The 16,861-nt window shown below is 41.9% G+C and overlaps 1 long non-coding RNA gene and 1 pseudogene across 2 annotated transcripts in view; both read right to left on the reverse strand.

Moving 5' to 3' along the window:
* LOC140848893 (uncharacterized) overlaps nucleotides 1-16,861 on the reverse strand; it is a 48,660-nt gene that overhangs the window by 22,318 nt on the left and 9,481 nt on the right. For both annotated transcript variants that reach the window (XR_012130168.1, XR_012130167.1), the window contains exons 2-3: nucleotides 15,307-15,560; nucleotides 6,534-6,669 (exon numbers count right to left, since the gene is read on the reverse strand). This is a non-coding gene — a long non-coding RNA (uncharacterized lncRNA). The remainder of the gene's footprint in view (nucleotides 1-6,533; nucleotides 6,670-15,306; nucleotides 15,561-16,861) is intronic.
* Nucleotides 11,264-15,178, reverse strand: LOC108405663 (solute carrier family 25 member 3 pseudogene; annotated as a pseudogene).

Raw genomic sequence — 16,861 nt, forward strand, 5'->3', positions numbered from 1 at the left:
TATTGATCAGGTACCCAGCATGTACCAGATCCCAAGCATGCCAATTTTTAAAAGATAATAGAAATCTCTTAATGTCAAATTCTATTCCTGTACATATTACAGTCACTGATTGATAAGACTCATTTAAAAAAAATTATTGGAAACATTAGATTTGTAAAGGTGAATATGCTTTTTCACTCAGTGGTTCAGATCACAGAATAGACCCTCATAAGGTCAAACAGTTTTTAAGATGGACTGGAGGAATTCATTTTGTAGAACTAGTCATGGCATTTGGCATCTTGGTGCTTTTCTGGTTTGGGCCATGTGCTCTTGAAAACCAGAGTTTATTAGAGGGAACCCTGCACAGACTGATGGGGGTGAGAGGCCAAGGCAAGAGCCCGGATGGTCAAGGGAGGCAAGGTTAGCCAGTGGGCCCGGAAGCAAAGCAAGCTGGGCACACAGAAGGAGAGCAGGTTAGAGGTGTGGATCAGGGTAAGCCAGCTATGAGAGAGGCTCGTTTTAGGTTTACATGTATCTTCCAGAGCCTCTACAGACAATAATGACCTCTGTCCACAGCCCCGAGGTGAAGCTTGACTCACAGTTCTGTCACTTCTCAGCTGTGTCACCTTGAGGATGTTACTTAGTGTCTTGTGCCTCAGTTTCTCATCTGTAAAATGGAGCCCTTTTCTATAGACCTATTGTGAGGACTCAGTGAGTTCATCCATTTAAAGTGTTTGGCACAGTGCTTCAGAAACATAGGCAATTATGCAGAGGAGTGAAGTGAAGATACCATCATTTTTTTACTACAAAACACCCAAATCTCTTCCTTTTGTGTGGGTCCTAGTGGGAAGCAGGGCTTACCCTGCACAAAGGAGGCAGAAGCTGAGCCAGGGGTCAGCCAAACACTCACCCCTCCTGGGATTATAATCCAAAGGTACTGGACCCCACTGAGAGATGATTTGCAGAGCTGGTGGCCATGAGGAAGGGGTGGCCAGGCGGGTGTGGTAGGGTAGTCAGACTGTCCTTGTGGTAATTTAGCACAATCCCAGCTTCCTTGTGGTAATTTAGCACAATCCCAGCTACCTAACCTCACTGGCGCCAGCCTTATGGCTCTTGCAATAAAATCCTTTCCTGCTGAGTTAGCCAGAGGTCCTCGTGGTTTGCAATCACGAACTCAAGAGGAGCCATGCTCAAGGTGGTGTAGAATACCACTGCCCTCTAGAGACCAGGGGAGGGAGCACAACCCTCTGGAATGCCCTCAGACTAGGGAGAGAAAACAGCCCTAAAATCACAAAAGAATCCAGAATGACCTCCGAGCCGCCCAGCAAGCCCCAGGGCAGAGATCCTGCATTGTGAGATCTTGGCAGACTGCCCAGAAGGGTCAGAAGCATCATGACACAACCCTTAGGAGGGCAAGACCTGAAGAAACTAAACACTTTATCGCTGAGGTTGGAGGTGGGAGGGGGCTGGGACGCCAGCAGGTTGGGGTGATGAGCAAAAATTTACCCAGGACCTAAACCACAGTTTTTTGGTCTCTAATGCTTTATTACTGTTTTTCTGCCAACTGCTTCCTTGCAGGAAGAGGGAGATTTTTCTGTAAGTGGGGTAAGGGTGTGTTTATCATGTTGTTGCAAATTACATGGTAAACACCGATCCCCCTGGTTGAGTCAGTCACTGACTTTCTTTGTTAGATTAATAAGATTACAACAATCTGGGCACACTTTCAACTGTTTATTTTCAAAACTTTACTTCAGAGGGTGGAAGTAACATAGTACCAGACCTGACTGAATTCCCAGTATTTGGGCAGAGGGCATTTTCTTTTCTAAGTCCTTACTTCTCCAGATATGGAAAATAAAAGGTCTTTTATCTTCAACCTCTGACAATTTATAGTCGCTATCCTATAGCCCATTTTGTGATAAACAGCTTAATGTTTATTTTAACACCTACCTGATTGTCAGCCTTGTCCTATAGACTTTAAAGGGCTTTGAAAAAGGAAACCATTAGAGAGGACCATTTCCTGTAACTTCAAAGCATTTTGACAGACTGACTGTCCTTCAGTTTGTAGCGATACGCATTTCAGTAAAACTCACCAAAGTGGAATTTTGTAACATAAGTCCTATTTTCCTGTTGACTTGCATTATTACATTCTGGATGTTGTACAAATATGTCACCCCCACCCATCAGTGTCATGAGGGAGGGTTCTAGGGGACATGAGGGCATAGCTGGGGTGGTGGCTGGTGCAGCTCTCCCTGTGGCACTTTATATAACTCCTATGATGATCTGCCCTCCACACTCGTTTTGCAGCATTGTGCCTGCATCCTTCCAGGATCGTGGAAGAATAAGAGATGACTGAAAACCATTTCTGCCTTCAAGAAGCTTTCAGCCTACTTGGGGCCATGGGACCCTTCACACCTCTCAAGCACACAGGCACTGAGAACGCCACCATGAGCCAGTCTTCCTCTCCAACCTCTTGTCCTGCCACTCTCTCCCAGGTCCTCCCCGCCCATCCCCCTTTCCTTTCATCTAACCCCCAGTCCTAACGCTGGCTTCTGAGTCCCACACTGCAGGTCCTAGACACCCTACACAGTCTCACATCCCCTGGCCTAGGGTGACCAGTTTGTACTCCCTTCCCCAGCTGGTTACATCCTCTAGACCCAAGCACAGGGCTGCTCTTCTGGAACTCATCCCCAAGATCTCAGCTTTCCCATATTCCCTGGACCCAACTTGGTCCCAGGGTTCCCCACTGGTTTTAGACTTGACTTCTTCCCTGTCTGATTCTCCCATGAGGCTCCATGCTCTTTGGGGACATTTCAAATTCATCTTTACATCCTCCATGTTGAGCTTAGTATGTGCTAAATATTGGGAATTTGGTAAATATCAAATGAATAAATAAAAAAATGAGTGAGTATGTTAACAGAGATAAAAATAAGCTTTCTCTAAAGAGATTTTTATTTACAGGAGTTTGATACTCATCAGTTAATCCTCATGGCAAGTGTAGGGAAAATCGAAGTTCCATGGCCAGGATCCTCACCTGATCCTAATCTACCCACCGTGTAGGTGTGATGATGTAATACTTAGCCTAATGTGCAGGTGCATGCTTGCATATGCTTTGATAATAAGCCATTGTTGCCTGTGTTGCTATAAAGAGTTCCCCCCAGTGCTAAGAGCAGAGCCTAGAGAAGAGAGCAAGAGAGCAGGAGAGAGGTGAGCAGAGGCTGAAGCCAAGGGCAGAGCCTGGAGTGGCATCAGGGCTTGGGGCAGAGGCTGAACTGGAGGCAGAAACAGAGGCAGATGGGATTCTTGCGCTGGACCTACCAGCTCTAAGAATAAAGCATGTTATAAACCCCTTTTTTACCTCCAATGTTCTACTGTCATTATTGGGTCTCATCAAAACCAGAGTGAACTTGCCTGAGGCTAAAACCCTCAGGTGAGACAAAAAGTTAGAAAGGTAGTTACTATTGCCTGAATTTCACAAAAGAGGTTAAAATATATTAGCTGTAATGTCTGAGGACTGACTGTGTGTCAGTACTTAAAATGCTCTGTTAACCCTGGAACAGCTGTGCAAGATAGGCAGTCATCTTTTACAGTTGGGGAAACCAAGTCTCAGAAACTTGTCAAAGCCAGAGCCAAGAGTGGAACCCATACCTTAGGACTCCAAAACCTTTGTTTAGTTCCTGACTCGCTGTTGGCAGACAGGAGGATGCAGCCAAATCCAGCAAGGCAAAGGGTGCCTGAGCTAAATTTTGAAGGACTGAGGTGGAAACTGTAAGGATCGGCAGCCTGATCAGTGGGACTAACATGGGCCAAGGAGGGGAGGTGGATGCAGGCAGGCCAGGTGTGGGGCCTGGGACCTGAGAGACAGTGTCAGGTGTGGGCAGTGGACTGGGAGATGATCACTGGCAGTGGCCAGAGGGACTGAGTCATAATGGTCTTCAAATGCTCTGGGGCAAAATGTTTGGGCTTTATTTTGTCCACATCGCTATTGTTGTAGGTGGGGGCTAAATACTGCAGGGACAGGTGTTGTTCTTTTAGCGGGGGATTGAGCTGGGGGCAACAAGACCAGTTATGGGTTACAGCAATAATTTGGACAAGCTATCAGATGAATGGACATGAGTAGCAGAGTAGAAATGAAAAAGGGAAAACAGATCACAAGATGTTGATACTATTTCCAATACATCTCCCCTTCTCTGTTCTTAGGCCAGAGAAATTTCTCCAATGAAAAACTTCCCCATTATTTGCTGGTGAGGCATCCATGCCTTTGTACTGACTGTTCCCTCTTCCTCAAGTGCTCTTTACCCCACTCTACCCACCACCCACCTGGAGAGTGGTACCTACTCATCCTTCAAAACATTGCTCAGATTTAACTCATTCAAAAAGTCTTTCCTCACTACACGCATGTGGGAGTTAGAGACCCCACCTTTGTACCACCTTTGCACTGTGCATGTACTTCTGTCAGGGCGCCCAGTGCCAGTGTCGCTGGCTTACACTTTGGTCTCCCCAGGTAGCCAGTGCACTCCTCAATAGATGGAACTATTTCCATCTTTGTGCTCCTGTGCCCAGGGGGATGCCTGACATACTAAGCACCACGTTGAATGAATGAATGGCTGCATGCTTGAATGAGCAAATGAGTGAGTGAAGACCTTCTCCTCCCTCTTTCCCACCACTCGAGATGTCCAGTAGGAAGTTACCCTTGTCATTCTCTCTCAGATAAGGTATTTTGTTTTGAAGAATGTCTTCAATTTAAGCGTTGTCTTTGTAAAGTCAATGTGTGTCTCACTTGGCAAGTTTAAGTCATCCAAAACATGCAACCAAGCGCTTGGGCAGCAGGGAAAGGAAGGGAGAGGAGAAACGGGGAAGCATGGTGGGGCTGTTGGCCTGCAGCTGATCTTTTCCCTGAGACCATGATCAAGGGAGCCAAAACACCCAGGCCTGGGTGGTCTATTACAAGTGACCTCAGAGTTCTGACTCACCTCCTCCCATTAGCACACAAGAGGAGCCAATAGGAAAGGACTTTGAAAATGGCAAGGAACGCCATGGAAGAGATATATTAGAATTCTGCCTAAATGGCAAAATATTACCTTGTGAATTAAGTGCTAGCTCCCTAGCCTCACCCAAAGATAAGGAGGATTTTTAATATTAAATGTATTAATTTCACTTCCTCAGACATGTTAATTAGGGAGAAAACATTTTCCAAAATATAAACTTAAATCTGTTCATAATAAGCACAAATCTTCACAGAAAAGTAGGAAGTACATGGAAATCAGCAGCCTAACCTTAGGTAGGAAGCCATCTGTGACTTTAGAACAAGCAGTTTTACTAACTGGAGGTGGCACACTATTGTGAAATGCTAAATTAAATACTACTAAATGTTATTATGGCTTTAAAAAGTAGTTACAGGCTTCAATAAGCACACTTTTATCACAAAAACACACAATCTGAAGCCAAAACAGTTTGGTTTAATGTGCCAAAAATATGCTCACTCCATACATTGTTAGAAAGAGCAGTAGGAAAAGAAATCTAAAATTTGCTGCTAATTCATTTGATGGCAGCCAACATCTCCTATCTTCCTTGGCAAGAGGGCCATTTTTCTATGGTGTATTTTGCATACAGAAATCTGCACAGAGTGATTTGCATACCAAAAACACATTTGAAAAAGAAACTGTTTGCATAGAAGCCAGGGAGAGATGGGGTTGCCCCTGTTGGCTTCTATATACACAACACCCCCAGGCTACTTGCTTTTTATTTTCCTATACTGCATTTCCCACAAAGAGTTATGTACTTTATGATGCATTGAAAATTAAAGCAAATATATCTTGTATATATCCAAGAGCAACTGAGATAACAGATGAGCACAGGCTAAATCTTTCCATGCTAAAAGCCTCCAACATTTTACTAAGTGGCTTGTAATAATAATAATATAATAATAATATACTGAGTTTTTATTTCATACCATGTATTTTACACAAATGATTGCTAATTCTCATATTCTTCAAGGTAGGGGCTGTGGCTCCCCATTTTATCTATGAGGAAACTGAGGCCTGGGGAGGCAAGGTAAGTTGCCAAAGCTTCATAAGCCATCAGTGGCAAAACCAGGTCTGGAAGCCTGGCCTTACGGCTCAGCCCTTTCCTGCCCACAGCCCCTCTCCCTCTCTCATTACCCAGTCGTGCAGAATACGACTGTTTCGTTTCCAAGGGCTGAGGCTACCAGTGGGCGGGTGGTGGGAGTCATGCTGAGAGAGGAGCACTGATTCAGTTTTCTGGCATTTTTTCTGACCAGAACCTGGAGTCAGGACAGCCGATCTCAAATCTCAGCGAAGGTGCCCAGTCAACTAGCTCAGTGACAGGCACAGGGTGAATGGGCAATGGCCTGTGATTCAGAGGGCGTTTCTGGGGAGGAGAAGGATCGGTCTCACACAAAGAAGGTACATGGTAGTTGAGATGCAATGGAACCCTCCCGCTCAGGGCCCATGCAGTATCACCAATTCATTGCCAGCCCAGCTGTATTCTTGGAAACACAGAATGGTTTGTGTGTGCTTAATTATAATCCTACTTACAGAGAATTATCAGCAGAAATCAGATGCCTGATGCACTTCTTAAGAAGGAAAAATTGGTAGTGGCTCTGAAATTTGTTCGTCTGAAGAATCCTTTGGATTTTTCCAGTATACAGCTTTTGAAAGAAATCAGTGATTTCTGAAAAGTCAATGGGAAGAAAAGTGCAGAATGAAAAGACTGAGGATGCCTGCAAAAAGGATTATAAACATTTGCTCTCTTTTAAAATGCTTCTTTTTGAGTTTTTTCTCACCTAGTTTTTCTTTTTCAGGGCATGATAGCAAAATTTATATCAATTGTATCTCGTTATCCATGGATTGCCATTGTCCAAAGATTCGTGGCTTTAAGACTTCATTATGTATTAGTCACTGTTAGAAGGCAGTTTTTCTGACACTTGCAGTAATAAATCCCTTTTGATATGATCTATAGTAGCTCTGCCTCATAGCAAGTTCCAGGCTAAAGCATTAATGTGACAGCAAACTGCTTTGGGGGCAGACATATCTGGTTCGACTCCTACTTTTCTAGTCACTTCAGTTTTACAGTATTTAATCTCTCTGAGTCTCAATTTTCTCACCTGCAAAGTAAGGAAGAGAATGTAAGTGCAGACTCTAATTTCCTAACCAACATCCATTTCCCTCTTCTTCCTTACTAATAATGACAACTACAAATACTGATATTGTTCAGGTCCCAGTGTGCCTAATCCCAACAGATGCATTGCACTGATCTAAGTATTCCATTCCTATTGTTAGTGACTGGTTTACAGGGGCTACAGGAAAGCACATGACCTAATTCTGGCGAGTGAGGCTTAACAAGTAATCTGCTAGAAGCTTCTGAGATTTTCCACTCTGATAAGACAGATAGATATAAGCCCCATTTGCCTTTGTCCCCCTTGCTTCCTCATCTGAATGCTGTTGCTGATACATGATGTTTGGTGTTGTGGCAGCCATTTCTTGAACATGAGGGGAAACATCATGGACACACTAAAGATGTCAGAGTAGAAGGACCAAAAGGGTTTAAGCCCTTGCGGCCACCACCTATCTGTTGACCCAACCCTGGTCCGCCTATCTCCAGATTTCTTGTTAACAACAAATGTCTTTATGGGTTTGGGGTTCTTGGAGCCAAAAAAATTAAAAATCCTAACTTATACAAATACCAGCCTCACAGGATGGTTGTCAATAAATGAGACATTAAAGTACTTAGCACAATATGGTTGCAATAAATATTATTAACAACATTTATCAGACATAGGTAGTGATATAAAAGAACAAGAGTTTCAAAACACAGCAACAGATACATAAGATGATTGGTATTGATTTAGGACAACAAAAAACTTTGTATTCTTGGTAAGGATTGGGGGAGATATTGAGGTATGAGATAATGATTACAGACAGAGACAAATCCTCATTTGTAAGATGTAACTACAGCCAGAGTGTGAGCACTACTGGGGATGAAAGGACTGTGGTTCTTTGCCAGGCTTCCATCCACCCTCTTGCAAACGGACAATCACCCTGTCAGCAGCTCTGATTTCATGTCTGAAGACTAACAATTATGTGTATGTGAATTATCAGCCTTGCAAAGGGGTAGACTTCTTTCAACCCACAGAATTCCTTTCCAGAATACCAAATTTTAGTAATATTTTTCTAAAACCATGTTTTATTTCTTTATGGCAGGAAAGATAGACATATTGATATATATTAAAAAATTTAAGAATTTAGGAATATCATTTCCTTAGACACGGTCTATCATTTTAGAGCATTGTGGTACCTCACAGAACTACATATAGGTTACACATGAAATCACCAATTTTTGAAGCAACCTATTGGAACACAAAGTAAGAATACATAAGATAATATTTGAAAGTAATATCATATAACAGATACTCAGTAAATAATCTTACAGTAAACCATATCTCCTTCACTCTTGTTCTAGCAAAGAGGCGAATGACAAGATTTGAAACTAACCCTGAGGATTAAACACACATGCTCACTCACATCCATACCCATTTATGTCTAGGGTCAGAGTACATCCATCCAAAAGCCCTATGCCTGCTATGGCTATTGTACTATACAACAAACATTTTCTTAACTGATAGCCATGAGGCCTTACAAATCCCTGAATTATTAATCACATTCAGAATATTATAAAAGAGAAAATAATCAGGCATATAAAACAATCATCAAGAATTGAAAATAAATCTGGTTACCCTGCAGTTAAAGAAAATCATCAATTCCTGAGCATTTTGGTTAACTGGTGATTTTCTTGGGCACTATACACACACCTGCTTCTCAAAATCCGTTTGCTCCTCTTTCTTTCTTACAATCAAGGGCAAAATTATTGGAAGCTCAACTCCTCATTGTAAAGTGATTCTTCAAAATTAATGATCTCTGCATTACTAGAGATTAAGACAGCATTTATTCCTTAGAGGCAATTTTTAGCCAGTACAATGTGGTGGACATCTTTCTTACTTAGCTCTGTGGAATTTAACATGATGTCACAGCCAGAAGTTTGCTTTACCTGCTGTAGTCTTTTTTTTCAGACTAGCTTTTTTTTAACTGGGTTATTATCGACATATAACATTATGCTAGGTTCAGGTGTATGCTGTAATGACCCGATGCTAGTATACACTGAAATGATCACCACTGTAAGTTTAGCTGCCATCCTTGCAGCTCTAGTCTTAACTTGATGGAGGAAGACAGAGTTAAGGGCTGTACCGTAGGATAAAATACATGTTTCAGATGCATTTCATAGTCTCATGAAATTTCTATAATGGCTTTATTGAGATAACTCACATACCATGAAATTTACCCTTTTAAAGTATATAATTCAGTGGTTTTTAGTGTATCCACAAAACCATGCAACCATCACTACTAATTCCACAATAGTTTCATCACTTCCAAAGAGAAACAATCACTCCTCATTCTCCCTCCCATCCCCCCATGCCATCCCCAGCCCCTGGCAAACACTAATCTACTTTCTATGGGTTTTCTGGACATTTCATATAAATGGAATCATACAATATTTGGCTGTGTCTGGCTTCTTTCATTTAGCATACTGATTTCAAGGGTATCCACGTTGTAGCATGTATTTTATTCCTTCATTCCTTTTAATGGCAATTATTTTTTTTCCTTTTTATGGTGAAAATATCCATTCATCAGTTTTGATGGACATCTGGGTTGTTCCCACATTGGGGATGTTATGAATAAAGCATCTCATTATGTCTTAAATTCTAATTGAGGTGAAATGCATTTAACATACAATTAACCATTTTAAAGTGAATATTAAGTGTATTCACAATGTTGTTCAACTACCACTTCTCTCTACTTTCAAACTTTAGTTCATCTTTGGGAAAAGTACTCCATAGCCATTAAATAATCACTTCCCAGTGCCTTCCTCCCAACCCCTGGTAATCACTAATCTACTGCCTCTATGGATTACCTATTCTGAAATATTCTATAAAAGGAATCATACGCTATGTGTCGTTTTGTGTCTGGCTTCTTTCATTTAGCACAATGTCTTTGAGGTTCATTCAAACTGTAGCCTGTAGCAGTACTTCATTCCTTTTTATAATTGGATATATTTCATTATATGGATATTCTAAAATTTGTTTACCCATTTTTCCATTGATGGACATTTGGATTCTTTCCACCTTCGGGCTTCTCATGATATTTTAACATCCCCATCATCAAAATCCTAGTCCAGACTACCCTTTTCTCTCACCTGGATTACAGCAACATTTTAAATAACCTCTTCTCCCTCCACTCTTCTTTCTCTCACACAGCAACTTGAAAGTCATCCCATGCTTACAGCCTCTCAGGGGTTTTCCAATGGTTCTTAAACTCTTAGAGTCTAAGTTAGATACCCTATGAAGTCCAAATCTTTAACGTGAACTACATAGCCTGGCACGACCCTTTTCCTATTTACCTTTCCTAGTTCATTTCACACCACCTTCTCTGCAACTGAATAGCTCCAGCCAAAGTGAACTCTCAGTTCCTCAAAACCATCAGGCTTTATCTTCAGGGCAGGTGCACACACTATGCCCACTGCCATGTATCTTCTCTTTGCCAGTCTAACTCCTACTCATCCTCTAGTTGTGCAATCTTACAACATGCTATACTTCCTCACAGCACTTTACATAATTGTAAATTATTTTTCCTACTAGACTGTGAGCTCCACAAGGGCAGGAACAACATATTATGCTCATTGCCAACACCCTTCTGCCTAGCACAATGCTTGGCACATGGAAGATGTTGATCAGTAGTGTCATAGACTGGGGCATGGGCAGAATACCAAATTGCCTAGAAAATTTTGGGTATTCTATCATTGAAAGGCTTAAAATATGTTAACTAAAATGGACACACACACATACATACAAATCTTAGTTATAATTATATTGTTAGTACCCTCCTTACTCACCCACCCATCCAAATAGTAGCATTCAGGAAAACAAGACATAGTCTCCTAAATAATATTGTTATTTAAATTTCCTTTCAAACAGTTCTTTGCTCATGATTAAAAAAGTAATTGATCTTTAAGACTACATAAAACAAGCATATAATTGAATAGCTGCTTATCAAAATGTGATCTGAGTTCTGTGATTATTCTTGCCTTTGAAAGGATCAAAAGTAATTCTTTCTAAAGACACACTGGTACAGCAAGGGAAAATACTCATAACATTAATACTTTGATTGTTTCCAGTCTTTATCAGTGTAGTTTAACATGTAAATATGGCCTTTGTTTTTCAAGATTTTACCCTCTTTATTCTCAAAGGACAGATGAATGGATGAGATTACAGCTGCCTATCATGAAATTATTTCACATACTTGAAAAAGCTGCTTTAATCACCACCTGGGGGAAAAGAGAAATAGACTAAGCCAGCTTTTTTCAGCTGTAGAAACTAAAGATTAGAGGGGGGAAAAAATAAAGAAAATGTGATAGACTAAAGCTTCTCAAAAACTTAAAAACACTCTTTTTATCATCATCAGTTCCTTCAAGTTAGGACGGAGGCACTGACCTGGTATGGAATACGGTTTAAATAGTAAATTAAATGTATTTAGGTATTTTGCAGTTTACTTCTAAGCTATTATGCCATAAGTTTTTCACAACTGAGACACATTACAAACTTTCCACTAGTGCAAAATTGGGCAAGTTTCATCACATATACAAATAAAAAATTTTTTAAATATTGTTGAGCTACTAGAAAAAGCAATTTATGGAAAAGGTAGTCAATGGTTACACAAAGGTGCTGAGCTAGACTAATGAAGAAAATGTGGATTCCGAGTCAGACTGTATTACTTACATGACTTTGAGCAAGTTACCTAGCCTGAGTCTGTTTCTTTATATATACAATTGATTATGTCAAGTATTGAGATTATGAGAAAAATACAAGATGTCTAACAATAACAGATACATAATATAGCTTTTCAAAATCTTATAGACATGTATGATTTCAGAGTAGTAAATACAGACGAGGTAAAATACTGAATAGAAGTTTATTCCAAAGAAATAGCAACTAGGGAAAAAAATTCATAATGACACTGAAGTCCCGTTATCTTTACTTAAATATCATTTATTATTTATTATTAGCTACACTGGCTCCTATTTATTCAGACATTTCTAAATTACTGGCAAAAAAAAAAGGTGAATACAAATCTAGAAACTGAACATGAAAACAGCTGATATAAATCAAATTCATTTTCTTGATCATGCATGCCAAACAGTTCTCCTTGAACTACAATTCTCTAAACACACAATGTATACTACAGAAACTTTCTTGTGTTGTCAACAGAATAATCATGAAATGCCACAGACCATAACAAGTGGTCCCTTACTTTCTTGCAACTCCATAGATATCACAGCAACTCCCAAATTATATTACTGATCAAAAGTACTTTACTTAATAAGCTGTCAACCAAAGAAACTTCCTACAAACATTTTACAAGAAATATGTTCTAAATTTTGCAAAAATGAACCTGCACTACTTAGTTCCTTGAAATTTGTTTATCATTCTTCTTCATTGAGAACACTTCTTTTCCACAAACCTGGACACTTGCCTTCTAAGGAAAGTCGAAGTGTCTTAGTTACGTACAGTGAACCTTCCCCGTGCATTCTCCCCAATAATAAACAAAATAGAATCACTAAATACAAACTTCATTCCTTCTCGTTCACAAGTTCTGACTGTTACCCTCCAACCTCTTTGTTATCCATTTAAGACAATTCAAACATACTTATATCTAGACACTTTTTAACTTCTGTTCACCCACTAGCAGTTTAGTATCACATAGTTAAAACATTAACATATTCTAAGTTTGTGGTCCTTAGTACTAGTTGTTTAGGCAGTTATGTAACATTTCAGTAAATTATATCAAGTATCACACTTAAATTTCTTATTCACCTTCTTATAAAGATCTAATTCACAGAATTTCACTAAAATTTCCCCAATCAGAGATGTGAAGGCTACAGAAAACTGAAAAATGTGCCTTATAACTTCAGTAAATTTTATGAACCTCAATCATCATTAAGATCACTGAAACATCTACCAAATTACAAGATTTTTCTTTCAAAGTCACCAAAACCATTCAAATTCCAACAGGTTTTTGTTGAATATTATATGGTTTTGTGTATGTATGTTTTTAAATGTCAGGGTGGTATGATTGTTTTTGAATGTATGACTGCTGAAAGCTGAGTTTTACAAAAGAAATCTTTAGAGAAGGCTTTTCTTTACATATTTATTCCCAGAGCCTGCCCTTCATCTCATTCTGGTTTTCCACATTGATCCAATTGTAGCACTTTCTGGCCAGAGCTATGTTCTAAATCAGCAACATCAGGAAGAGAATCGGACAAAGAAAAATGAGAAAATGCAAAACTTCATGTCATGTCTCTTTGAAAACAGTGAGTACATTCTAAGCTATCAAGAGGTTTAAGTCATAACTTAACTTTTAATAAGTTTTACCTGTAATGGACATCAACAAGAAATAAAGAATGAATCCTTCATCTACTTACAGGTACAGTTTCCATTGAGATGAATATCATGTGGTAAAATTTTCCTTTGTTCCCTGTCCCATACAGTTGTGCTGACCTTAAAACCTCATTAGTAAGCTATTCAGTAAAGATGCTTGGATAATCTCCACGGAATGGTGAATCAAAGGAGATACAATCTAGACACACTAAATTACCTAATATTACTTCCTGTTAAGAATTTTCTCATCATTGTTGAAAAGCTATTGAGTGAAAGCAACCATATCCATGCCAACTCCCCAAAGATAATGGTTCAAACCCCAAAACTAAACGGTGGCAATCCTCTTGCATTGCCAAAAAGAAGGAATCAATCATTTAAAGAGAACTAGGCCTGCGTATTGTCACCTTTCCCCAAACAGGTAAACATGTTACATACTAGTATTCAGTGAACGCAATCCCAGCACAGGAGTTGGCAAATCCACGCCTACTTCTGTTACTCCAGGGTTTCCGGCGCCTGAGCGACCGGCGGGCTAGGCAGCTTGAAAGAGACCTTGACCGAGTCATAGATGAACCACTGCAGTGCAGTCAGAGTGCCAATCAGGAAGATCTGGGCGAACAGGCCCTTCCATACGCCTCCAAACCCCAGCTTGTGGAGAGTTCCAAAGGCCGTGCAGCCTTTCTCCTTGTTCAAAACCGACACGACGGAATCAGCTGGGTGCGACACGATGGCACATAAGACGCCGGCCATGTGGCCGGCCACGAAGGTCACAGCGAGCTGCTTGGCTTTGGTGCGCTGGCGCTGGGGCTTGGGCACCACGTCCTTGCAGAGGGCTTCCACAGCGGTTCGAAGCAGGCAAACTTCATGGTGTAGGGGATCTGCCTCCTCCACAGCGGCACCTCGCCTCTGTCGGCCCACAGGCCCTCCTCGCCGGCCATCCTGGGGGCCGCGGCCCGAGCGTGCGGGCGAAGCCCGGCTGCGCCTGGAAGCTAAGCTTCCCGGCTTCCACGGGCGCCGGCGCCACATCGGCAAAGAACTCGGTGCTGGCCGAGGCGGCCAGATCCAGACGGGTTCTCCACTCGGAGGCCTTCTCCTTGCCCAGAAGCTTCGCGTAGCGGGTCTTGAAGACCTTGTGGAGGCCAAACTTGAAGAGGCCCTGCATGGAGTAGCCGAGGAAGGTCGGGGCCAGCCTGACCAGGCCGTGCAGCTGGTCGTCCCGCACGGTCACACCGAAGCCGCTGAGGACCCCTTGTACTTGTCGGGGTCTGCCTGCAAGTGGCACTTGACCAGGATAGGGGCATGATGGCCGTGTGTGTCAGCCCGCAGCTGAGCTTTGGTGCACTGCCGCACAGCAGCAGGTATCTGGTGGAGCCCTACATGTGTAGCCATGTTCCTCCACTGCACCTGCCAGGGCCCGTCCTGGAGTCTGCTTGTGCGTCTCACCTGCAGGGCTTGGACACGCTGCATCACACACGGCTGCAATCGTCTAGTTACACGATTCCCTCAGCTGAGTTACTGACTCCCTCGGAGCCGCGGAGCAGCGGCACATGCGTCCTGAGCTTCCTCTGCAAGTCCGACAACCCAACAGTCCCGGTGAAGGAGAGGTGCAGCGGGAACCCACAGGGCTTCTGCCCTCGCCCCACCTGAGCCTGCACAGCCCCTAGGGGCCAGGTTGCAAGAGTTAAGTATAAGCATCATCCGGCCCCTCACCTCCAGTACTGCCCTCCGCCCCTTCCCCACACTTCGGAGGAACAGGCTGCTGGTAACTGCAGGAGCATCGCCCCTCAGCTCTTCTCAGCCAGTGACCAGAGGTCTCCGGATCTCACCTTGGGTGGTGGGTAAGACTATCGGTGCCCAAGTGGTTTCCGTCCAGCTCAGCTGCCTAGTCCTCTACAAAGATGCTAAAAAAATAAATCAACAAGTACAAACACAAGTAAACACAGGAATAGGCGAGTAAATAGATAAGGAGGTGGGTGAGGAGGCGAGGAGTCGCCATGCACTATTGCCTTCCTGAGCTGTCTGAAGTTCTCACGCAGCTGCACGCACTTGGGGCAACGGTCGTCTCCATGACGACAGCGTTCTGTGGAGTGAATGGGTAGAAAGAACCAGGAACCTGGTGTTAGAGGCCGCGTTCTGCAGCTTCTAGCTTTATACTCTATCTGACATCTCCCCAAAATGCACTCTCTTCTGTTCCAAACAGTTGTAATGAGGCTTAGGAGGCATGGAGGTACTAAATGTGGGGAGGAGTGCTCATTATTTTCATGCACTAGATATTTTTTCTTTGACTACTGAGTCCCTGGCATGATTTTGGAGATTATGAAAGTGAGTCAGAAATTCTCTCTTCCTTTAAGGAGCTTGCAGTCTCATTGGCCTGGAAAATGAGAACTAAGAAACTCTACATGTAAATCTACTAGTACCATACATTCATTTATTCACCCAGTGTGCCGAGCCCTGTTGCAGGGTTACTGGTTTAGGAAAGAGCTAGACATGCTTCTCCTTGCCTCCAAACAAGGAGCTTTTTAAAGTTGTGTGATAAGAATTATAACAAGAGTTTGAATAAAGTTCTGGATGGACAGGGAGGGGGCAACTAATTCTGCCTGGTGAAGTTAAGAAGACTTCCTAGAGGAGATGAGAGTGGAGCTAGGATGAGTAGGAGTTTGCCATGTAAAGAATGGAAAGATAATTCCAGGTTAAGGCGTGAGTGCATGACCTATTGGAAGGTGAGCAATTCAACTTGGTGGAAACTAGCAAGGGTCCGAGTCTGAAAATATTGAGTCAAATTAGGGAAAGCCTTAATTCCTTACTCAGGACTTTGACTTTTACCCTGTAGGGAGGCCAACGTTTCTCAGAAGTGTGATCCGTACACCACCTGCAGTGCTTTATTTAAAATCCCAGATTCATACCCTAGGCCCTCTGAATGAGAATCTTTGAGGATAGGAATATGCAATTTTAATAAGCTCCCTTAAGTAAATTCCTTTATTTTTTTTTAATTTTGGTATCATTAATCGACAATTACATGAGGAACTTTATGTTTACTAGACTCCCCCCATGTGAATTCCTCTTTAATGTCACTAAAGTTTGAAAATCACAGTCTGTGGATGATGGGAGGCCAAGGATTTTTTAAAGGTTCTCTGATCAAGAATTCAGCACTTTTATCCTGAACTGGGTGTGTATACAGCTCTGAAAAGGCATTAAGGTGAACACTTAAGATTGATGCACATTAGACACTTTATGTTATACCATAATTTTAAAAAATGGCTGGTGTAAAATTCTAACTACAAACTAGGGATAATGGACAGAGGGAGAGCAGAGGCAGATTACAGGTTTTCTCAATCAACAAGTCTTACTCTCCTGTCCTTACTGTAGTCTTATATTCTATTA

The sequence above is a fragment of the Manis javanica genome, chromosome 4 (assembly GCF_040802235.1).
Source record: "Manis javanica isolate MJ-LG chromosome 4, MJ_LKY, whole genome shotgun sequence".
In the NCBI taxonomy this organism is placed as follows: Eukaryota; Metazoa; Chordata; class Mammalia; order Pholidota; family Manidae; genus Manis; species Manis javanica.